Source organism: Prionailurus viverrinus, chromosome C1, assembly GCF_022837055.1.
Source record: "Prionailurus viverrinus isolate Anna chromosome C1, UM_Priviv_1.0, whole genome shotgun sequence".
Classification (NCBI taxonomy): domain Eukaryota; kingdom Metazoa; phylum Chordata; class Mammalia; order Carnivora; family Felidae; genus Prionailurus; species Prionailurus viverrinus.
Genome location: NC_062568.1, coordinates 185,670,425 through 185,695,476, shown reverse-complemented (window position 1 = coordinate 185,695,476; position 25,052 = coordinate 185,670,425).

Below are 25,052 nucleotides of genomic sequence, written 5' to 3'. Positions count from 1 at the left end.
AAAAGACTACAAAGAACTATACCAAAATGTTAACAATGGGGGCGCCTGGGTGGCTCAGTCGGTTAAGCATCTGACTTCAGCTCAGGTCATGATCTCGCGGTCGGTGAGTTCGAGCCCTACATCGGGCTCTGTGCTGACTGCTCAGAGCCTGGAGCCTGTTTCAGATTCTGTGTCTCCCTCTCTCTCTGACCCTCCTCCATTCATGCTCTGTCTCTCTCTGCCTCAAAAATAAATAAACGTCAAAAAATTTTTAAAAAAGTTAACAATGACTGTAACTGGGTAGTGCGATTATGAAGCATACATGGGTTTTTCAAGTTGTTTTTTTCTTTAAAATATACTAATTTTTAAAAACTTTGTGTAATGTTTATTTACTTTTGAAAGAGAAAGAGACAGAGCACAAGCAGGGGAGGTACAGAGAGAGAGGGAGACACAGAATCTGAAGCAGGCTCCAGGCTCTGAGCTGTCAGCACAGAGCCCGACGTGGGGCTCGAACTCACGAAACGAGATCATGACCTGAGCCGAAGTCGAATGCTCAACCAACTGAGCCACCCAGATGCCCCCAAATATACTAATATTTTAACCAAGGGAGATAATTTTTTTTAAGTTTATTTATTTATTTTGAGAGAAAGAGAAAGAGCAGTGTAGGAGCAGAGAGAGAGAGACAGGGAGAGAGAGAGAGAGAGAGAGAGAGAGAGAGAGAGAGAGAGAGAGAGAATCCCAAGCAGGTTCCACACTGTCAACACAGAGCCCGCTGCGGGGCTCGAACCCATGAACTTCGAGATCATGACCTGAGCCGAGATCAAGAGTGAGTCAGACACTTAACCAACTGAGCCACCTGGGCGTGCCCCAAAGGGGATCATTTTTTAAGTCTTTTGTAAAAGTACCTCCTTTCTTAGATTCTCCCTTGGGGCCATTAGAATATCTTCTGTTCCTGTTCTGTCGTACGAGACAGATCAGGAGGATTTTAATAGACACATATGCACTGACATAGGAAGATGTGCCTGACACAATGAGAGGGAGAAAAAAGCGGACTACTAAGCAAACATCAATAACTCATATGTGATATGATTCCCCCTCTGAAAGAAGGGGAGAGGAGTGTGGGGAGACAGAGAAAGGGAGGAGTGTGGGGAGACAGAGAAAGGGAGGGAGGGAAGTATAACAGACGTGCGTGTGTGTGTGTGTACACGTGATATACACAGCCATAGGGGTAGGTCCAGAAGGAAACCCACCAAACTGCCCAAAGCCAGGGTGAGAAATCCCATACTCTTCTGTATTGTTCATTTTTTTATTTGCACAGTGCCTGTTCATAATAGGATTGTAATCGGCTTTTTGCTGATTCCACTGGAATAGGGGGAATGCTGAAGGCGAGTCCCATCCATTTGCATGGCTTCACTACTCCACAAAAGAAAAAAAAAAATTAACCGGCATTTCCTAGACCCCCTAAGCCTGTAGGGCACAAAGGAGTTTACGATTACAGCAACAAGCTCCGTTTCTGTGGCCCCATCTGCTATGGCAGGACTTCTCATCTCTAAGAGGACACAGAGACACAATTGAGCATGAAGAGCTGTTTGCTGAGTGTTTTCTAGGAGCCAGGCACTGCGCCAAGTGCTTTGCATGCATTAGCTTAGTTAACCCTTACCACAACCTTCTATCCATTTTACAGCTGAAGAAACTGAGGCATGAAGTGGGCGAGCTTATATCGCTGGTCAGTGACAGAGCTGAGATTTGACTCAGGCAGCCCAGGCACCCCTTGGGTGACTCACATGTACCCACAAATACACCTCTCAAGCCACAGCCCTGCCGTGGCAGCCAGGACCCACCGTGGAGGGCAGCGGTATAGAGGCCAGGGCCTCCAGCACCCTTTACCGCCACCGGGTTGGGGCTGCGTGGCCAGAAAGCTGAGACTGAACTGCTAGGATCGCACCTGGACCAGTCCCAGAATTTCCGGATCCTGCCCTGGCCCAGCCTTAGGGAAAAGGTCCTTAGGGAAAAGAGCCCACCAAGGAACCACGCGGGGCCAGCACCCTCTTCCTAGCGTGTCTCCAATCCAGCTCCGATGCGAGCGTGCTGGGCTGGCCTGGGAGAAGTCCTTTTCCTAAACCAGGCTGAGCCACCCGCTTCCCCAGCCTAATCTCAGATCTCAGGACCCCAAGGCAAGACGGGCTCCAGTCCCACCCTATCCCTGCCACCAAGGGCCAGAGAAAAACAGCAGGGAGACAGGCAGTAAGAGAGAGTAAGAGACAGTAAGAGAGACAAAGCCGGCGCCAGGGTGAGCTGGCTACACCCGCATGAAACCTTATTAGGTGTGCACAGCTGAGGAAGGTGGGAGAGAAATCCAGGCAGAGAACTGGACCTTCTCCCATTCTGGAGAAGCCCTAACCAGTGCTCCAACCTGTCTCCTGCAGGAATGGAAAAGAGAAGAAGGAACACACTCACAAACCCTAGATGTGGCCTCCTGAGATCCTTAACTTGGACAAGAAGCATCCTTCTTCCCTTGGGAGGGAGGGGGAGGGGCACCGTTTCTGGCCGTCAGTGCTGACCCATCCTCGGGGAGGACTGTCACGGGCAGTCAGGGGAGAGGGGACCCCCACCCCGGTGCCTTAGGGCTCCATCACTGCTGCAGTGGTGGCGCTGTCGCCGTCAGGTCATCAGTGAGACAGCCTGGACCTTCAACACAGCAAGGCTGCTCCGTGTTCTCTGAAGCCCCCATGCTGAGCCGAGCACAACTGCCCCCCATCCTTTTGTGCCACACGGCCTGACATAGATGGCCCATGCTGGACCCTAAAAACACCTCCTGGTTTCTACTTGCAGACCAGGACTCAGACAGGATTGCCATATGAGGACAGAATCGCCCTTTCCCTGACACAAAGCTAGTGGGCCCACTCCCGCCTCCCCAAGGACACTTTCCCACCTTGACAGTGCCTGCAGACGGCCTCCGGCCAGTCTACACTCTCTCTACCGCAGTCCTTGCCTGATGGTGCCTAACCCCACGTTAGCATCCAATAGAAACAGCCCTGCCCACATCCGCAGCTCCCCCTCCCCCTGGTGACACGTTCTGAAAAGGTAACAGCTTCCCCTCCCTCCCCGCCCAAACCTCCATCAGACAGAAGTCCCATCGTTGGTCAGTTTGCCCCTGATTCGGCACAGAGCTGAAACAGACTTGTCCGTGAGCTTACAGAAGGTCAGAGGAAATATGCAGGACAGTGCCCTGCAGGGGCTGGGGCTTCTGGTCTGCGACCCCCTTTGGAAACAGAAGGACCTAAGAGCCTCTGGAAACCACTATCCATTTCTCCTCTCAGATTTTATCTCCTCCTCGGTCTTCCTTTTGATCTTGTTTTCAAGCCAGAGATGAGCATTTCCACGTTGACTCAGGCTTGATTATAACTGACTCTGAACCTTTCTAGTGATTAAAGTAGCCGCGAGGCGATGTTCTCCAGAGATCTGTACTGCAGGTTGAATAATTCAAGGATCCCTTCCAGAAGGCTTAGAAAACTGGGAGAAAAAAAAAATCAGAAAGCAGGAAACTTTTTTTAAAAGAAAAGAGTAATTTCCCCCATGCCGGCTACACAATAAGTACCCGATAAATGTTGGTTAATTTTGATTGACGTAAACACTCCAACAGAAATCCAATGGAGAACTGGCAGTAATGAGCCTGGAGCAGGATACTGGAAGCTTCCAGCAAGTGGGGCACTTCAGGCGACTGCCTCCCTTCCCACCATAGGATGATATGCTTGGGAGCTTCTGGTGCTTTGCAGACTAGGACAGAAGCTTGAAATGAGGACAGGAGGGGAGGGGGGAAGGGGGCATCTGTCGACCTGCTCAGCCTGATGGGCTAAGGTTGAGCCAGCGGAGGAGGTTTCAGCCCGGAACATGAAGGAGCTGTTTTCATGAAGGCTGACTGCGTGAGACTGTGGGTCCAGGCTGGGCTGCTTTGGTGCCCCTGTGGCCGGGTGTGACCTGGTGAGGAAGAGGGGAGGGGCTTTCTCTCCACCTCAGTTCTGGCTTCCTGTGGCAGAGTTAGGGAGACGGGACGCAATGGTAGAGCAGAACCAAGCCATGTGTAGCAGGTAGAGTGCCGGGGAAGCGGTGTTCTCGAATTCCCCTACCTGACCCCTCATGGTACAGAAACTGAAGCCCAGAGAGCCTGGGTTGCCCCAAGTCACACAGCTAGTTAGGAGCCGGACAGGATCCCTCTTGCCCTCATTCCCGGTTCCCAGGATTGTGTGTGTGAGAGAGAGAGACAGCCCAGCAGACAGACAGACTAACTGGCTGAGATTCCGGCCAACTGACTGAGTCCACAGCAGCGCCTCACCCAGCGACTCCGGCCAGTGCACCGTCAGCACGTGGCCGAGCTGGAAGGCCAGCTGCCACCACTCCCTGAGCCGGCACAGTCAGCATCCACAGAGCCAATTCATCTACCTGTGGTTTAATGAGCATCAGATGCTGCAGCCAGGGACCTGAAGGCCCAGAAAATTCCAATTTCAAGCCCACTCTTTATAGTCAATTAGCTTCACAACCCCGCACCCTGGAGACCCCAGGGCCAGCGGAGCCATGGAGCCGGCAGCTGGGGCATCTCCCCAAACACCGAGCCCGGGCCCTTGCTGGACAGCGGTCTTGGTGTTCTAACATCAGAAATGCCTCCACTCCTGGGGAAAAGACTATTGGAAAACGGGGCGTAGGGCCGGTCTGGAACAAGAGGAGGTGTCTCAACAGCTCCGGGCAGAACAAATTCTCAAGGAACAGGCACACATTCTGCTCTCAGACCCTCCCTCCAAAGTCGCTTCAGATTGACCAACAAGCCTCCATGAACTCGGGAACAGCCCAGGGAGGTTCAAATAGGTTAGCTGTGCCACACCGGTTGGGTTCTCTGCCCGGCCCCCCATTTCCACCCACCTCCTTCTCCCTCCACCTGCTTGGAGCCAGGAGCACTATGACTCCGCCCCTATGACCACTGGTGATTGGACAAGGAGTAGGCATCTGGTCTGACCTGGACCAATCGGAGTCCCTTCGCTGAAAAGTCGGGGACACTGGTGTTGGGGGTGGAGAGAGAGGAAGGAAGAGATAAGTCTCAGGTGCCTGGGGCTAGAAACTGTACCAGGGGACTTTTCCACACACCCCGTGGGCCAGAGAAGCGAAGAAATCCCGGCCTCAGAGAAAGAAGCATGAAGCAGAAAGGAACAGAGGACATCCAAAATCGAGCCCCTGTAATGTCCCCTCCCTGGTCCACTGGGGCTCACAGACATATTTGCTCTGTTGTCTGCCTTCGTCACTACATCATGGCACGCAGCTTTGGAGTCAGACACACCGGGATGGAATCTGAATTCTGCCAACCAGTCGTCTATAACCTTGAGAAACCTCACTCCCTCTCTGAGCCTCTGTTGCCTCAACTATAAATCGGTAATAAAAACAACCTCCCGGCAGGGCTGTGGAAAGAATTTGAAATAATGGCTAAGGCATCAAGTGCAACATCTGTAGGAGCCTATAAAGTGCTTTGTAGGGCTACTAAGGTTTCTAGGCATACCTAGAAAATTCCTATCCACATATCAAGACCCAGTTTAAGGGTTAGCACGTCCATGAGCCCTCTCTCCCCCCAATCCTGGACTCTGACAGAGCTCCTGCCTCTGACCTTGAAGCAACTTAAACATATGCTCCTTCTAAGTGTGTGTTATCTGACTGATGCCCAGGGCAAGGACTGGGTCTGATTTCTCCCTGAAACCCCCGGTACAGGCCTGGCATGCAGAGGAGATTTGTAGATACGTACTTAACTGAATCACATCAGATCACTGAAATCTTATTGAATTCTGTCACCTAGTATACTCACCCAGCTTTTAGAAGTTGGACTTCCTTCTTCCTCAATAACAATAATCGTAGCTAAACGCTATTGATCGCTTCCTGCCTTGCCAGGCGCTTTCTGGGTGTGCCTCTGGTGGTTATCTCATTTAACCCTTCCGGCCGCCCGTGAGGTAGGCACCGTAATTCGCCTTGTCTTCCAAATGGGGAAACTGAGGCTCAGAGACTTGTGTCAGATGTCCAAAGTCAAGCAGCCAGGAAGCAAGAGGAGCCAGATCCGAGTCCATGTGTTCTGTTTCCTCTTTTTGCCTCTTTTGCCTCTTTTTTTAGCTTTTTATTTTTAAATAATTTTCGATTCATGGAAGCGTTGCAAACATGATGCAGAGAGTCCCCATATGCCCTCCACCCAGCCCCCGCTAGCGTTGACGTCTCCCGTAACTGTGGTATATGGATCAAAATCTAAAATTGGGTGCCAGGGTGCCTCCATCGGTTAAGTGTCCGACTCTGGTTTTTGGCTCAGGTCACAATCTCATGGTGTGTGGGTTCAAGCCCCTCACTGGGCTCCATGCTGACAGGATGGATGGAGCCTGCTTGGGATTCTCTCTCTCTCCTTCTCTCTCTGCTCTTCCCCTGCGCGCGCTCTCTCTCTCTCTCTCTCTCTCTCTCTCTCTCTCTCTCTCTCTCTCTCTCAAAATAAATAAATAAACTTTAAAAAAATAAAAATTAACCTTGGTATGACAGTATTAATGAAACCACAGACATCACTCGGATTCCCCCCGTTTTTCCATGAATGGACTTCTTCTGTCCCAGAATCCAGTCCAGCACCCCATGTCCCATTTACTCATGATATCTTTCCTTAGTCTTCTCCAGTCTGTGACGGTTTCTTGGTCTTTCCATATGTTTCATGACCCTAGCGCTTTGGGAGAGTAACAGATACTTTATAGAACGTTCCCCACTTTGGACTTGTCTGGTGGGTCTTCGTGAACGGTCTGAGGTTACAGATTTGGGGGAGCATACCACATAGGTTCAGTGCCCGGCTCCTCGCACCATACAGGGGGCACATGATATCAACATGACTCATTACCAGTGATGTTAGCACGGATCACTTGGTTTCTCCTCTGCAGAGTCACTATTTTTGCACATTTGCCTTTAACCAGCACGCTCTGATGCCCCTCGGTCAACATCACTGGGGCCGGAGAAGAATAGTGCCTGGCCTGGCGGGATGCTCCCAGAGATGAGAGCCCAGAACAAAAGGATTCTGGGTCACCCAAGGGAGGGCCAAAGTGTCAGCTGCCCCGCCTGGCATCTAGAGCACCAGGAAGGGGCATTCTCCCCATGCTGGAATCACCAAGAAAGGCTTCCTAGGATCACAGCACTTCGGAGGGATCTGTAAGGCAGCAGGGAAGGATGACCGTTCCAGGCAGGGAACCGGCACCAGCGCGGGCATCCTCGCAAGGAGAAGCCAGCGGGGACGGGATCTAAATAAGAAGGCAGTGACTAGACTAAAATCACAAAAAAAAGGTCACCATAGCCATCCCTCATCTCCAGGCAGGATGACTCTGTAACCCTCCCCAGTCCCTTCAAAACGTCTCCACATTTATAGCCTAGAAACTCAGAGCAATGGTTTCCAGATGGGAAAAATCAAGCCAGTGGAACATCCCCTATCTCTCCCCGGCCCCCTCCTGCCTCTGTGCTCCCACCGCACTTTGACACTCCCCCTGGCATTGATCACAGCCGCCTTTGCTTTTAGATGCAAGCAAGTGTGCTAGTCTGAGCACCAGCCTCCCCACTGGACTGCAGCAAGGTGGGGGGGGGGGGGGGGCGGGGTGCCGCACCAGCCTCCTCTGCCCCTCCCCCTCCAGGCACTGAGCCCCGAGCCCCTTACACACAGTAGGGGCTTAGCAAATGCTTGCGGGAAGGCAGGAAGAGAGCAGACTCACTTCTGCAAGAAGCTTCGAGGAGACTATTCTGAAAACATCCTGCAACTCCCACCACCTTCCAAAGCTCAAAAAATCATTTTAAAAACTGACGACTGTGAAATTTCAATTATATTCACAAGGAAAGCTAGAGTGAACCGCAAGCAGCACAGAATAGTGGCTTTGCGTTTGAGAGGCCACAAAGGGCCTGAGAGAAGGGCCAGCCTTGAAGCCAGACCTATCGGTTTCCAGAACCCAGCTGTACATGAGCAGTCCTGAATTTATAGTCTTTGAAGGAGGGGGACAGCTCCAGGGAAATTAGAAGTCTATAAGGATGGGTAGGTAGCCGGCATGAACCAGCTACCAAAAACAAGTTAGTGCTCGAGGCTGCATTAATAGGTGTATAACATCCACACCAAAGGAGGTGATAGACATGTTCTGCTCTATGCTGGTTAACCCACCATCAGAGAATTGGGCTCAGGAAGACAAATTGGATTTTGTGCAGAGGTTGTTCTTCAGAATACAGACAGGTCTGGATTTAGCCAGATGGAAAGAAATGTTCCAGATAAAAGAAAAATATGCATGAACAATCTGAGACGAGGCTGACTGCTCCTGAGGACCTTCAAGAAAGGCCAGCACGGCTTAAAGAAAGAAAGCAAGCTGTGACCAGACTTCAGACTGGAGAAGTGGGTGATGGCCAAGCCCTGCAGGGTCACATGGGTCGTATACAATTTGGATTTGATCCCAAGAACAATGAGAAGCCCTAGTCTGTCTTTGCATGTTGGCCAGAGACCCAGAGCAGGCTAAGTCCCACACCCTCCTTCCCCCCCCCCCCCCCCCCCCGCCACATACACCATGGAGGAACTGATCATCTATGTCCAGTAGGGACACTACACTGGAAGAGCTTCAGAGGAGCAGGTGGTGGGGATCCCTTGAGCGTTGCTCATGAGAACATGGCCCCCTGGAGAATGTAGCCCCTGCCTTCACATTTGGACCTGGCCTTCAGGGATCTCAGAGAACCAGCAGCTGGGAGAAAAGGCTTTCTGCAGCAGAATTGCATGAGGTCGATCTGACTTTTTTTTTTTTTTTTTTTTTTTGCCTCTCCCTGCAGAAAACTGGGCACCAGAGCTGATCTCTCTCCTGTGCTACTTCCCTTAAAGTCAGAAGAAGTCACCACCTACTAATCCACTCTCCCTGCGGTACGTGCAGCCAAGCCTCCCAGGCCGGTGCACGGTGGGCACACCCCTGGGTCCCCAGAGATACCTTCGGAGGCATTTCACTGCAGCAAACACAGACTCTTAACCCCCACCCCTGGACGCAGCGCGTCCACACCACCCCCGCGGCCCCTTTCTGCATAGTTCCCAGATGCCTCGACCAGAAGCTCCACCCTCAACGCCTCCTGAAATCAAGTGCAGCTGTCACTGTTGCCGCTGCCCTCAGTAATCACCCCCCAGTCAAGGTCCAGGATGGGTGTGTTTGACTGGTCCCCAGCCTGTGCCCTGACGGCGAGGCAACCTGGTCTGCTGAGGCTGCCTGGTTCCAAGACTCGAAAGCTAGAGTTGGCAAACATGGGCAAGTGGTTCCGATGCGAGAAGGCCAACAAGAAGTGGCATATGCCCACTGCAGGTGGTTTCGTACAACCCAGATTCCGACACCAACGTCTCTCCTTGGCGAGGCTTTCTTAGTTTTAAGCAGCAGCAAGCCCAAGACCGGGAGTGATGGGTGGGATTATAAAGCATCTGTGAGGCTCAGAGAACCCAAAAGGCAGGGGTTGCCCACACAGGCAAATCCCTTAGTCTCTGTGACCCCAGGACTCCGTGGGACCCAGGATCCCCAAACCTGCTGCTAGCAGCACAGGGAAGGTATTTGTGGGTCCCACGTGGCTGGACCCTCCATGATTAAACCCCGTGTTCGCTCCCAGCGAAGGCAGAAGGTCAAAGCCAGAGGCACAACCTATGTGATGAGCCCAGTTGCCTCCCTTTCTGCAAGGCGGTCGGTCTTGGGGGAGCAGAAACCAAAAGCTGCACAGACTGTCTCAAAGCACAAACCAAGGCTAAGAGGGACCCCCTGTCCCCTGCCTGCCCCTAACAGGTCCCCGAAAAGTTTCTGCTTCTTTATTCACAATCCCACGAGAAGACACAGGACGCGACCACGTCTGTGCCACCGTGAAACCGACTGCATCCTCTTCCCAGAATCCTCGGTGTCTGACCCCTTGGAGCCAAGTCTCTGCACCCCTGCACCCGTCAAAGATGCAAAAACCATCCAGTGAGTCCAAGCCATCCTCCTTCCGGAAAACTCTGTCACCTTATAACACCCTTTCCTGAGATTCCCCAGCCCAGAGGACCCCACCTGACAGCAGCTGGATACAGATACCAATGTTCTGTCTCCATGCCGGCATGGAATGGGGCAGGGTCTGCCAGCCAGCACCCCCTTTCTTTCCTTTCCCAAGACTCACCTAAGAGTAAGCAGAGGCTGGAAAGGAGAGCTACCCCAGGGATACGTGTTAAAATTAAACTATAGTGAGAGCAAGATGACTAACCACCCCCCCCCCCCCCCCGTGACTAATTTAGGACTCGTCACACTGGCCATCCCTTCCGGAAATTAGATGAAACCTTTAGGGAAGAGGAGTGATCTGTGTTGCATAATCACACACGTGGGACCCCACCCCCACCCCCACCCCCCACTCCCACCCCCTCCCCTTTAGCCTAGAGGAGAGAATAATAATAATAATAATTAAGCTGCTCTATTTATGGTTCTGAAAATCAGCAGTTCTGGGCCACACCTGCTAGGGTCGAGCTGAGCCATGGAAACACTCTGCGAGACGTCCCCAAGTCTGCCTAACAGTAGCGGGCAAGACGCAGGAGCCGCCAACATCCCCCCTTCGGGGAGAACACAAGGGCTATTTAGAACAGCTCGTTGATGGGGTCAAGGAGAGGAAGCTGGAGACTCTGAAGGGCATTTCACGTCGTGAAATCCAGCCGGCGGCCCAGGCTCATCACTCAGCATAAGCCATACAGATTTATTTATATTTTGCACGAAAGAGGGAAATTACTTAGCCGTGGGGATCAATTCTTCAATCCAGTGTTTCTAACATGGCAATAAATTTATTTCATCATCTCCCTTTTTCTTTCTCTTCTCGAAGCTTAAAGAAATAAGCCACGCTCTGGGGAGGCCCCGGAACGGGGGACATGAGCGGGAGGAAGGCCCGCGAGAAACAAGGTGTCAGGCCAGGAAACCACTCACTGGGCCGCCCGGCTCTGTGGAGCGAGCTCTAGAGTTGGAGTCCCGAGACCGGGGTTCCAGACCCTGGTTCTGTCACTTCTCTGCGGTGGGAGTGACCCTGAGCAGGTCCCTGAACCCCCAAAGTGAGGAGAGCTATTCCAGGGCCCCACCAGGCAGGTGTGAGAAGTAGATGAGACCAGATATATTCAGGCTTCCGTTCGGCTCCCAATACATCAACATGACTGACTGAGGATGAATTGTAACATTTGATGATGTGACCCGTCATTCTCTCTACCCAAGCTGCACAGTCTGTGATGTCACAGAGACATCACAGCTTGAGTGAGGTTAACACCCAGGCCATGTCCCAAGGCCAGAGACTGCTTGGACGTCCCTCCCCCCATGGGGACAGCTGAGTCTGGGATGTTTGTGACAGCTCTGGCCGAACGTGCCCCGGAGTCCAGCGAAGCCTCCAGCAGCTGGACAAGTGTGATAAATGGTCCCCCCTGGCACGCCACACCCCTCCACCGGAGATGGGCCGGGGCTGGTGTATGGACCACGTGAATGCAGCTGCTGGGTAACGCAAGACCGTGATGGAGAACCATGAACGTGGGGATGAGGTCCAGGGAAGCGACAGGAAACCTTGGTGCTGGGAGATGCTTGCAGGCGGAGAGGGGAGAGGGGTCCAGATGGAGGAAACGGCCAGAGCAAGCAAAGCTGCAAGGATGCAGGAGGAAGCCCAGGAGCCGAGCGGGAAGGAGCAGAAAAGATCATCCTTCAAGGCCTGTGCCAAGTGTCTCCTCCTCCAGGAAGATCGTTCTGACCTCTGGTTGCGCTCCTGCTCCCAAAGGAGCCACTGCCCATGCGTCTGTAAGACTCCTCCACAGGGGCTTTCAAGACCCCCAAATCTGGCCCCAGACCACCTTCATCCCCCTAGACTTTCCTTCCCCAAACGCAGCCCTTCCCCCACCTCCCAGGCCTTTGCTCCAGGCATTTCCTCTACTGCGAATGCTTCCCCTGCCTCCCTCCCACTCGTCAAACCTCTGAGCTCCCTACTAACCCAACTCAAATGCCTCTTTTCCAGGACACTATCCTACAGCCTTCTCCCTCAACGGCTGTCATCCTGCCATCCCCGAATCCTCAGAGCGTTTTGTCCTTGCGGGGGGCCTCCTCCTGCACCTCGCCCTGTGCCACCGACGCTCATTCCAAACCAAAAATGTATTGAGGGAGGATAAGTCAACATGGCCCACGCACACAATGGAATACCACTCAGCAACAAGAAGGAACAAATTACGTGTACGTGCAACAACACGGATGTCAAAGATAGTATGTTGAGGGGCGCCCGGGTGGCTCAGTCAGTTAAGCGTCCAGCTCTTGATTTCGGCTCAGGTCATGATCTCACAGTTTGTGAGTTTGAGCCCTGCATCTGGCTCCATGCTGACAGTGCAGAGCCTGCATGAGATTTTCTCTCTCTCTCTCTCTCTCTCTCTCTCTCTCTCTCTCTCTGCCCCTCCCCCACTCGTGCTTGTGTGCTCGCTCTCTCTCTCAAAAATAAATAACCATAAAAAAATTAAACTCAAAAACAGTACATTGGATGGGGCGCCTGGGTGGCTCAATCAGTTGAGCGACCAACTTCAGCTCAGATTATGATCTCACGGTTCGTGAGTTCGAGCCCCGCGTCGGGCTCTGTGCTGACAGCTCAGAGCCTGGAACCTGCTTTAGGTTCTGTGTCTCCCTCACTCTCTGCCCCTCCCCCATTCATGTTCTGTCTCTCTCTGTCTCTCAAAAATGAATAAACATTAAAAAAATAAGTTTAAAAAATAAAAACAAATTTAAAAAGTAGTATGTTAAGTAAAAGAAACCAAACCCAAGAGCACAGACTGTTGGAGTCCCTTTATGTAAAGTCCTAGAAGGGGCAAAATTAATCTATGGTGATAGAAATCAGAACAGTGGTTGCCTTTGGGAACGTGGGTAGGGCTAAACATGGGACTTTTCTAGGGTGATGAAAATGACCTGGTTCTGTGCTGTCCAACACAGTAGGCACTAGTCACATCTGGTACCTGAGCATCTGAAATATGGCTACACTGAAGTGAAATGTGCTGTAGGTATAGAATACACCCTGGTTTTCAAGAACTTAGGATGAGCAAAATAATGTAACATATCTCCTTAATGAATCTGTATATTGATTACATGGTGAAGTAATATTGTGGATATATTGTGTTAAGTAAATATGTTATTTTTTTTATTTTTTAAATGTCTATTTTTGAGAGAGAGAGAGAAAGAGACAGAGTGCAAGCAGGGGAGGGGCAGGAGAGAGAGGGAGACACGGAATCTGAAGCAGGCTCTAGCCTCCGAACTCTCTGCACAGAGCCCAATGAGGGGCTCGAACTCACGGACGTCAAGACCATGATCTGAGCCGAAGTTGGACATTTAACCAACTGAGCCACCCAGGTGCCCCAATATGTTATTGAAATTAATTTTACCTGTTTCTTTTTATTTTTTTTTAACAAGGCTACTAGAAAATTCTTAATTACCTATGTGGTTCACATTATATTTCTATAGGACAGCCCTGCTGTCAATCTTGATGTAGGTTACATGGGCGTACGCATTTGTCAAATTAGAGTGCACCCATAAGATCTGTGCACTTCAGTATATGTAAGCTATATCTCGATTATAAAACAATTTTAGTGAGCACCTACTATATGTTCGGTGTTGTTAATACTGCACTGTAGGAATAAAAAAAAACAGACCCACTCAGTCTAGTCAAAGTAACTGACTTTCATCAAATAATTGCTCTAAAGAATGATCTTATCTCGTTCCCAACCAGGCTTAGTACTGTTAAGGCAGGGACCGTATTGGGGCACTTTTGTCCCTAATGCTGCCTAGCACAGAGAGGGGTGCATGTCAGGGGCTCAATGTATTCCCATACACTGAGTTGAACTACTGAATTGGTTAATATTCATTTCCTGAAACAGGCAGGTAAATAGAGTCTACCTGGGGGGAATGTTGCTGCCTTTAAACCAGACCAGCTAACACGTCACTGCTTTGGTTGTTTTGCAAAATTTCCAGGGACAGAAGGATCCAGAGTCCATCACCATTCTTGGCCTGCTCTTTGGGATATAATCCTAGTATAAGACATCAAGCCTTCTGCCTAAATTCTCTGGACCTCTTGGGTAAATACCATGAGGAGCAGGGTGATCAAAATTAATTTTTTAAAATAGATTTTCTTACCTCAACTGGAGTGTATATACAAGGAAGGACTGCTTTTCCCTCCAGAAATTTTGAAGGTAAAGTATGTTAGGAGACATCCCTACAGAATAGGGGGTTCCTACGAGGTAGATGCACTCACGTAAGTTTTTTAGGAAAGGTTTGTAAATAGGCACATACTGGTTTTCTTTCCAGATCCTCAGGCCTTAGTAGGAGAGTTACTTCTTGGCTGTGAGCTCAGAGAGCTCTTTCCACAATGCCTACTTCCACGCATCCCGGGACTAAAGGGGAACCACTCAAGTGGCCCCTGTTTGCTGATGAGCTTCCAAAGAAAGCCACCCCGTGACCTGGTGGAAGTTACTCAGATGCGTGGATGCGTTAGAGACCACCGAAGTGAAAATCCAACTCGTAGCAGCTGCAGGAAGCGTGTCTTTATTAATTCATCTTAGGGCTATTATTGACTTCTGCTCTGAGCCTACACAGGGTCCAGGGGTCCAGGAAACGCAGAGAAGGGTCAGGCCAGGTCCCTGACCTCAAGAATCCCACAATCTAGTGGTAGGAATATAATGAGCACAGTTACTGCCAAGACACAGGCAAGAAGGGTCCAAAGAGACCAGTTGGGGGCATATGGTTCCCTTCCCTGTGCCAAGCACTGTGCTGGGCTCAGGGTCTATACACGTGGCTTCGAACAGTCTCCTCCTTCCTTCATATACCTCACCCTCCTGACAGCAGCCACGGAGATGGGTTAACATCATGAATCAGATCATACCACCCTTCTAGTTAAAAACTTTCTTTGGTTTTGTTTTATCAAAGCACAGGGACAGAAGCCGTGGGCAGAAAGAGCTAAAGACTTAAAGAGTTAAAAACTTCCAATGACATTCAATTATACTTAAAACAAAGCTCCGTTTCTTGACATTATTGTATCGGTCAGCTCTTACTGTATAACAAACCACCAGCCACTCCAACAGCTACCGCCTGGCAAACCACCCAAAACGTGGTGGGCTCAAACGACAATAATGGGACATCACATGTCTGTAGGTCAGCTGGCTCAGATGATTTAGGCTGACTCTGTTCCACGTGTCTTTGAAGCAGAAGGACCACCTGGACGGTTTCTTCTCGTGCAGGCGGGCAGAGTGCACGAAAGCAAGCAAAATATACAAACCCTCTCAAGGTCTAGGTTTGCAACTTCTGGGCAACTATCACTGACCAAAGTAAATCGCATGGCCAAGCCCAAAGGCGAGGAGCTGGAAGGATACTCCACCCACAGTGACTCCAGGCCACTTTCTAGGGTGTGGATGCAAGGAGGGGTTAATACACACTGTGATGTATCCTCTACCCGCACCCCAAGATTCACCTTGCACCTTGCCATTCGCTCAAACCACACTGGCCTTTTTCATTCCCTCAAACGTAGCAATCTCTTTCCTGCCCCAGGGCCTTTGCACAGTTCTTCCCTCTGCCTGAGAGAGTCTTTTCCTCATTCTTTGTGGGATGGTTTTCTCTCATCCTTCTAATCTCCCTTAAATGTCACTTCCTTAAAGAAACCTTTCATAGCGGTGCCTGAGTGACTCAGTATGTTAAGCATCTGACTTTCGCTCAGATCACGATCTCACGGTTCATGGGTTCGAGTCCCGCATCGGGCTCCATGCTGATGGTGTGGAACCTGCTTGGGATTCTCTCTTTCCCTCTCTCTACCCCTTCTTCTCTCCCAAAATGGACTAAACTTAAAAAAAAGTTTTTTTTTTATAACTTTTATAACTCCCAACTAAAGTGGACCCCACACTTACCATTTCTCATGGTGCCCTTCATCATACCTATCACAGTCTGAAGTTATCTTTGGCTTTTTCATTGTTCATTGTTCGTGTCCCCACTAGACTGTAAGCTCCACAGGGAAGGACGGTGTGACAGCTTTGTTCCCCAAACTACATCCCCAACGCCTTGAACAGTGACTGGCACATAACGGGTGCTCAACTCACATTTGAGTGAATAAATGAAAGCATCAATGAGGTTGCATTTGAGCTGATCCTTGAAGGAGGGTTGGAATTCGAGAAGCAGATAAGAGAAAAGGTGTTCCAGGCATAAGGAACAGCCCAAGCCAGTGGTTCTCAAAGTGTGGTCCATAGGCCAGCCACTATGGCATCACCTGGGAACTTGTTAGAAATGCCCAGTCTAGGGGCACCTAGGTGGCTCAGTCGGTTGAGCACCCAACTCTGGATTTTGGTTCAGGTCGTGATCCCAGGGTCGTGGGACTGAGTCTCGTGTTGGGGCTAAATGTAGAGCCTACTTAAGGTTCTCTCTCTCTCTTTCTCTCTCTCTCTTTCTCTCTCTCTCCTTCTACCCCTCTCCCCCACTCATGCTCTCTCTCTTAAAATAAGAGAGAGAGAGAGAGAAAGAGAGAGAGAGGGAGAGAGAGAGAAATGCTCATTTTTAGCCTCTGATACAGACCTATGAAACCAGGATCTCGAGAGGTGGGGCCCAGCCATCTGCATTTTAACAAGTCCTTTAAATGAGTCTGCTGCTGAAGTTCAAGAACCACTGGCCTCATCCAGGGGCCAGCACATTTTTTCTGGAAAGCACAAGACAGTGAATATTCTAGGCTCTGCCGGGCACACAGTCTCTGTTGCAACTACCCATCTCTGCTGCTGTCGCAGGAAAGCAGCCGCAGACAGAGTGTAAAGGAACGGGCCTGGCTGTGTTCCAGTAAAACATTACTTACAAAAGCGGGCAGATCTGGCTTGCGGGGCTGTAGTCTGCTGGCCCCTGGCCCAAGCAAAAGTATTCATTATGTCCCATCGTGCATTACTTAAGCTCACAAGTCACATCTCTAACCAAGGGCATTAAAACTTCAGAGCTAAACAAATTTCTTTTATATAAAAATTCCATGTATTTAACAAATTACTGTCTTCTTGCACCGGGCAGTGGGTGTATGGCAATGAAGAGAACACGTCTGCAATCTTCCAGAAAGGGAACTCGAACGAGCCTCAAGCTAGCAAATTCCCACATGTTGTCCCTCTCCCTCATCGGGTGGTGGTATTCTCCCCGTTTGGCCACCAGGGAAACTGAGGAGCGGGGCAGGCAAAGTGACTTTTCTCAGGCCACACAGCCAGGAGCCAGCAGAACCTGGATTCAGACCCTGTTCTGACCCAACTCCAAAGCCAGGGCTGTGTCTCCCGAGGGGAGGATCCCGCAGCCAGTCCAGAGCAACTGGGCCTGTTTTATTAAAGCCTAACCGGCAACCCCCATCCCCAGTCCTGCCACCAGCACCTGCTCCTTCTGCCTTCAGGAAAGTCACATGCCACTCGTCCCATCTGCCAACAGAGCCGCAAAATGCATGCGAATGAAATTGCCAAGATAAATCACAACTTTCCAGTGTGCCGTGTGCCTCTTCTCAAATGCAACCTGGGGCTCCTGCGGGAGGGGGAGTGTTGCCCTTATTCAATAACATGCAAAGTAATTTTTTAGGAAGAATGCGCTTTTTGGGATGAACATTGATTGAATCCCATCTTCCTGACCAGAGAGTTAAATCAAGCCTTTCAGACAGGTGATTGAAACGATGCTAGAAGTCGATTCGGTTTCACTCAAACTCGCCCTTGTGAGAAGTGAGCTGAGAGCTTCCCCGCTATCTCAAGAATCATCAAATTAAGAAGCTGGAGCTGACAGGGAGCCAGAAAGGCAGCTTCAGCCCCAGTCTCTGCCTGCAGCGGGTTCACGAGAGCCTGGGTCCCCGGGGAGCAGGAACCAGCGACTCCCACCTCTCAGGTCTTTCCTTCCAGCCAATCTAATGCCTTTTGCTGCCGGTTAGCTTTGCAGAAAATGCATGCATTTTCTGCAGTAACTGGGGCATGAAAGTGGCCACGGCTTTGGGGAAGAGACTGGGCTGTGCAAACACCTCGCACAGCAAGGTGCCTGGACCCTGGGGAGGCTGCTTTTACAGGGAAAACACCAGGAGCTGTGGAAATGTCCCCTCTCGGCATCACTTCTGCACAGCAGCCACTAGTGTGCTCACTTCTCCTGTCCCTTCTGGCCCTTCTGAGACCTGGCCCCACAGAATCGTCTCCTGAGAAGGCTCTGGAGCCCCCACAAAGGGAGAAACAAAGAACATTCCAAAATGTTGGGGGCATTCCAAATTACCCCTTTCAGGCGGTGGGCTCGTGGGGACAGCCAACATTTCCCATCAGCCTCTTCTCAGAGCGATCATCTGTTTTCTCTCCATTAGTCCCTGCCTGACACTCCCTCGTGCTCTCCTCTCGCTTGGCCCCTCCCCAGGGCCACCGCTTCCTCTCCTCCAAAGACAATGTCAAAAGACTTTACAGATTAAACGAAAACCATATCCAGAATGTGATCAGCTTGGCTCAGCCGGAAGCCTCCTGCCCCTCCTTCCACTGCCTTCCACAGATCCATGCCAAAGACACCTTCCCACCCAGGGTGGGGGACAAAGTGGGCAGAGCCTGAGCACTGGCCTGGCAGGCCCAGGGATGGCCTCCTCAGAAGGGAATGGTCACTCCTCTGAGAAGCTCCAAGACTGTCACTGTAGAGCAGCTGGGGTGAGTAAGGAACAACCAGCGCACAGGGTTAAAAGGTGCCCTGCCTGGACACGGTGGCCTCCTGGAGGACTGGCTTCTGCACACAACCCCCACTGCTTTGCCTGGGCTGTGACACAGCTGTGGCCGGGAGCCAGTGCCCACAGCTGATGGCGACAGGCAGAAGCAGGGCCACTGTGCCTCCCCAAACTGAATTAACCAAAGGGGAGGCAAGCGTGGGGTCTGGGCGTCCCCCGGGGTGCAGAGAATGGGACTAACTTGGATGCACCTGCCGGCAGCTTCCTCTTGGCCTTCGAGCAGGAGGGGGGAGGAAATGGAAAACAAGTTTCTTGGAAAGGGCCTTGAGCCAGAGCTCAGACTAGACTCTGAACCGAGGGATGATGCTATCTCCTCAGGGCCCCAGACAAAGGGGTGCTGCCGCTGGCCTGGCCCCAGGGGACTGACAGCCCACGCAGGCTGAGAAGGCAAGATGATAGCTGACCCTCAGGTGGGAGCAAGAGCCTCCAGCTGTCAAAGAGCCAGGCCTCCAGCCCCACCCATCAGCCACCTCACAGCTCCCCTGGGCCTCGGTCTCCTCATCAGTAAAGTGGGTGGGATGTGGGTGCCTGGGTGGCTCAATTGGTTAAGCAACCGGCTCTTGATTTGAGCTCAGGTCATGATCTCCCAGGTTGTGAGTTTGAGCCCCACATCGGGCTCTGTGCTGACGGCTTGGAGCCTGCTTGGGATTCTCTGTCTCTGTCTCTCTCTCAAAAATAAATAAACTTTTTAAAAAATGGGCAGGATGGGACCATTTTCAAGACACCTTTTCATATGTTCTCTGTGATTGCCCCACCTGTAGTCTCTGGTATCTTGACAGGACTCCTGCCTGGGCAGAATATTCTGGGGTTCTCGGAGGGCAAAGCGCACATAAGCGTGCTGATGACCTAGGGACTCCCCAGGAGGAAGATGGAGAGGAAGTCAGAGACACCAGGACCTGGTGGCAACAGTGAAGCCGGGCTGCTGGGGGAGAGAAGAGGAAGGTGGGGGTGTGCAGGGCGGGGGGGCGGGCACGGCCAAGTAGCCACATCCCCTTCCCACCCTCCTGTATGAACACCCATTCTCAACCCAGTCCTTCTGTGTTGTTCTGTCTTGCTACGTCCTGTTCTTTTCCCTCATGACACCCGTCCTGACTTGTTTTCATTTTATTTATTTAAAGGCCAAACACTGGGGCGCCTGGGTGGCTCAGTCGGTTAAGCATCTGACTTCGCCTCAGGTCATGATCTCATGGTTCATGGATTCAAGCCTCGTGTAGGGCTCTCTGCTGTCGGCACAGAGCCCACTTCGGATCCTCTGTCTCCCTCTCTCTCTGCCCCTCCCCTGCTCTCTCTCTCTCTCTCTCTCTCAAAAATAAATAAACATTTAAAAAAAAGACCACTTTTGGGGCGCCTGGGTGGTTCAGTCGGTTGGGCGTCCGACTTCGGCTCAGGTCATGATCTCACCGCTCGTGAGTTCGAGCCCCACGTTGGCCTCTGTGCCGACAGCTCGGAGCCTGGAGCCTGCTTCGGATACTGTGTCTCCCTCTCTCTGCCCCTAACCCACTCGTGTTCTGTCTCTGTCTCTCTCAAAACTAAATAAACATTAAAAAAAAATTTTTTTAAGGCCACTTTTTATAGAGCGCTTATATGTGTCAGATGCTATTTTAAGTGCTTTACAAACAGTAACTCACTTAATCCTCATAACAGCCCTGTAAGTGCTATTATTAATCCCATCTTACAGATGGGGGAAACTGAGGCACAGAAGATCAAGGAACTTGCCCAAGATCAGCACAGCTAGTAAGCAGCAGAGCTAGGATTCGAACCCATGTGCTTCCTAAGGGGAGGGCTTAGTTCCATTTTATTCATTTGTTTTTATTATCCAGCACACAATAGGCCCTCAATAAATTCACCAAATCTACAAGTGAATGATAGGACCCAGGATGGCTGACGTGGGCTCAAACTGCCACCAGAGACCCACTAGGACCAGGCAGGAGCTGAATCCCACTTCTGTGAGGAGTTCTCTTTCTGTCTAGCCATCCTGTGCCCTGAGCTGGGGTCTTCCGGGGCTCTGGGCTTTGACAAGACCTCAAGAGGGTCCTAGAGTCAGGCTTGAACCCTCACTGGCGTCTGTAGGGACAGGAGACGCTGCCTCCTGGTGGCTTCCCCTGCCCCCTCCACCTCTGTGGTTGGAGACTGCAATTAATTATGCCGTGTAATTAGATAAAGAATATTCATTTTTCATTAATGACAGTAAACTCTTGCTCTGTGGCTGAGTTCCTTATGTTTTAATTAAGCAGGGCTTCTGAAAGCCGCGTGGCTCCTTTGCGAGTGCTCCCTCTTATAATGAACAGTCACTTAGAATTTTAAGAAGTGAAGGAATCCTTCCCCAAGTTAATTACCTCAAAATTAGCTTAATCGCAGCTCATTTAAACTTATCTAAACAACAGCGCAAGGAGTTCCAGGAAACAGAGGTTCTGACTTTGCTCGTCAGAGTCACAAAAAGTCATAACAACATTAAAGTCCCCCTGCTGGGTAGCAGTGACCCCTTCTCCATTGGCGGAGGTTTGCTCACAGCCAGAACATTGCCAGCATCAAGAGGCTTGAACCAGGACTGGGGACATTTGGCCTCCCCCACCGCCAACAGCACATCTGTGGTTGCCTGGGTTCCTGGGGGGTGTGGGGTGCTGAGGACCCCTCCCCTGGCTGCTCTTAGAGGAAGAGAAAAGCACCAGGCCTAGTGTCCAGACCCCCACCCACACCTCCATATTCACTCTCCGGCCAGGTCCTACAGGGTTGTGGCCGGGTCTGGCTTCTCTCTACTGGGCACATCCAGACCAGAGTGTGTGTGCGGAGGAGGTGACCAAGCCCTGGAGAAGCACAGGCTCCGGGGGCCAGAAATTCCATCTGCAATTCTCTGCACACATGCCCCCCACCCAGCACAACGCCTGCCACATCATGGGTGCTCGATATGCATTTACTGAATGAATGAATGAATGAATGACCAGCCACATGGCCCTAGGATCCATAACAAAACTGGCAGTTTAGCTCCCTGCAAAAACAGAACCATCTTCCGGGAAAGCCAGGCTGGGCTGTCCCAGAAGAACATTTATGGAGGCCTCACTGTGCACCAGGCACTGGTCTAAGTCCTACACATCAAGTGTCTCAATCCTCACGACAACCCTGTAGCGTAAGGACCATTATCATTCTCGTCACAGGTGGGAAAACTGGCGCAAAAAAGGTGACAGAATTTGCCCAAGGTCACATCGGTGACGAATGGAGGATGTAAACCCAGACAGTTGGGCTCCAAAGCCCCTCTAAGAAGGGGTGAGTTCCCCGGGGTTGGGGGTGTGCAAGCAGAGGCTGGAGACCCCAGGTGTGAGGACGCCCTAGAGGAGAGCCCCGGGTTGGAATGGAAAGGACGGGAGCCTCGGTGACTGCTGGCTCCCTGTTGTGTTGTAGGTCGGAAGGGTTTGGGGCCTCAGGCGGTTCCACCCGCCCCGCGGACACCCTTTAACCCAATGCCCCTGATTTGAAGGGGTAAGGGTGGCCAGCCCTGCAGAAGCAGCACCGGCCGGGGGGCGGGGCCGGGGCGGGGCCGGGGCGGGGCCTGGGCAGGCCAGCAGGCGGCTGCAGCTCCCCCTCCCGGTAGAGCAGCCCGGGACGTCTGAGTGAAGGAGGCTGGGAAATTATTTATCTACATCCTCTGTTCCACACAATTGGCTTTCCTTTGCCAACTCCCCGTTGGAGTGGGAATGCTCTAAAAGCCTGGAAGGGGCGTCAAGCCATCATAAAAGACTTCCAAAAATAAGAAGCCCCCTTCCTGCTGTAGAGATAAACAGCTCTGGCAGCCAGCGCTCCCTGTGCCGTCTGCCCAGTCCCAGGTCACCCTGACTCACCAAAGGACCCCGTAGCTCCTGGCAAGGGTCCAGAACTTTCCAGCCATTACCTGCCCCCTCCTCCATCTCCCCCTTCTCCAGGAGAGGTGGCACCACTGTAATTCCGGCTGTCACTGCCCTAATTACACCCCATAGCCCTCCCGCCAGCACCGTGCGCCCCAAACCGCCTGCATAATGGGCCTTTTTTTTTTTTTTAAAGACACTCTCTCCTTTTCACAGCTGCCTTTTGAAGGCGAACAATCTCACACAATGTCGCTTAATGACAGCGCAGCTCCATGATTCCCAGCCCCCGGGCCCCCAGCCCTCTTTCTCTCTCTCTCTCTCTCTCTCTCTCTTTTTAACTGATAATCATCGTAATTGTCATAATCACCCTAGAGTTAAGAGAAGGTACCTGGGACATTTCAGTCAATTACAAAGTGACCTAATAAAAGGTCGGGATGATCTACGTGGAAAGGAGGCTGCAGGGAGAAAGGCAGATACACAATCACACACGAGCGAGTGCAGGCGGGCGCACGCACACACACCATACGATACACACGCCACACGCTAGGCCAGGAAGGCTGACAACGCGGGAGTCAGATGGGTACAATTTCCCCTTGCTGCCTCCGAACAAAGAGCAAGGTCAGATCCTCTGGGAGAGGCCCAAAGACCCCACCCACCCCAAGACCCATAATCAGCCAAAAGCCCTCTTCCCTGGCCAAAACGCAGCAAAGGAGCCTCAGAGAAGAGACCGAGAATGCAGGTATTAGGACCCTGAATTTGGGTCCCTGTCTAATCTTTTAAAGCTTCCCCATACTCACCTGGAAAATGAAATAGCAAGCCCACTCTCCATAAGGTTCTATCTGGTAAGAACTAAACGTTCTGACTACTGTATCTAAAATAATCCCTCCCCAGGCTAATCTCTATACTAGTGTATTTATTTCCTTCACAGCATCTACAACCACCTGCAACTACGTAAATACGTGTAATTGTTTCATGCACACCTCTGCCCCCACCAGCTCTCAGATCCTCAAGGACGGCTTTTATGTGCAAGGTTTAGAAGCACAAACTCCGAGGCTGAACTTGCTGAGTTCAAATCCTGGCTTCACCACCTACTAGCTGTGTGACCTGGTGTAAGTTACTCAACCTCTCTGTGTCTCACATGTGGACATGTGTAAAATGAGAATAAGAGTACTTACCTTCAGGGCTGTTGTGAAGTTAAATAATGTATTAAGCATAAGGAGCTTAGAACAGTACTGGCTTATAGGATGCACTACATTGGTTGTAGCATTCCAACAATGTGCCTGACATTGTGTAGACACTCAATACATATTCGTTGAGGGGAGAATACAGGTACAGTCTTCAGTACTAAGAGTTAGTATGGGTCAGCGCTCAATACATTTCGGCTGTTATTATCATCTTCATGACCTTTATTATTATTACCCTGACCCTATAGCTCCCCACTCGCTTAAGGATGGCTCTCTCCATTGCCCAGATGAGGAACTGAGGCCAGGGAAGGCTTTCCAGGAAAATCTGCCCCCCCTCCTCCTCCTGGATTGGGGCAGTCAGGACCCACTCCGGTCCTCCCGGCCTCCGCACCTCAGAGCAGCTGGTTCCGGAGGTGTTTAATAAACAAACACAACAGGGCTCTGCTCGAGCTGCCCCTCACCCGCCAAAGCCTGGAGTCAAATCTGCTTCTGATGTGTTGGGGCCGCCTAGGAGCTGCTTCTGTGATGGCGAGGCTGAGCCATCTGCCACCCGCCCGGGGCTGTCAGGAGGGAGCCAGAGCCAGCGAGGAGCGGCCAAGCAGGGTGTGAAAGGGCTTTGCCCCTCCGTGCCAGGCCGGCTGTCTCTCCGGCAGAGGAGGGGGGGGAGGAAGGGTTCAGACCCCATGCGTCGGCCACCACCCACCTGTTGGACCCGGCTGGCCCCAGAGCTGGTCTCAGTGAAACAAAAGCTGTCGGCCCCACACAGAAAACAGAAGTCAACCCCAGAGCTCAGACAAAGGGGATGGAGCCTTGTACCTGGATGGACAGGAACGTTCTAGATGGTTAGAGCAAGATGTGGAACCCATAGGCCCCCTCTAACCAAAAGTAATAACAGCTCAGCTCAAAGCAGATAAGGTCAAGGTGGGATTAAATCTTCAGAAGCCCTAAAAAATGTAAAACTGTTGTTACCATTCCCCTCTCCCCCTACAAAATTCTAAATAAAATTTGATTTTTGGAAATGATACCAAATTGACAGGAATTACAAAGGCAGCATGCACAGTGGTTAGAGCCATGGGCACTGGAGCCACGCTGCCTGGGTTTAAAGCCTGACCTCAGGCAAGTTATCTGAGTTCTCTGTACCTCAGTTTCCTCATTTTTGAAATAGACGTGACAACCACTTCTTAGCGTGGTCTCCAGGATGAAGGGGATGAGACACTGACAACAAAACCTGTCACAGAGTGCCACCTTATTAAACATCATTACTATCATGCTTTTTTGAAATTAA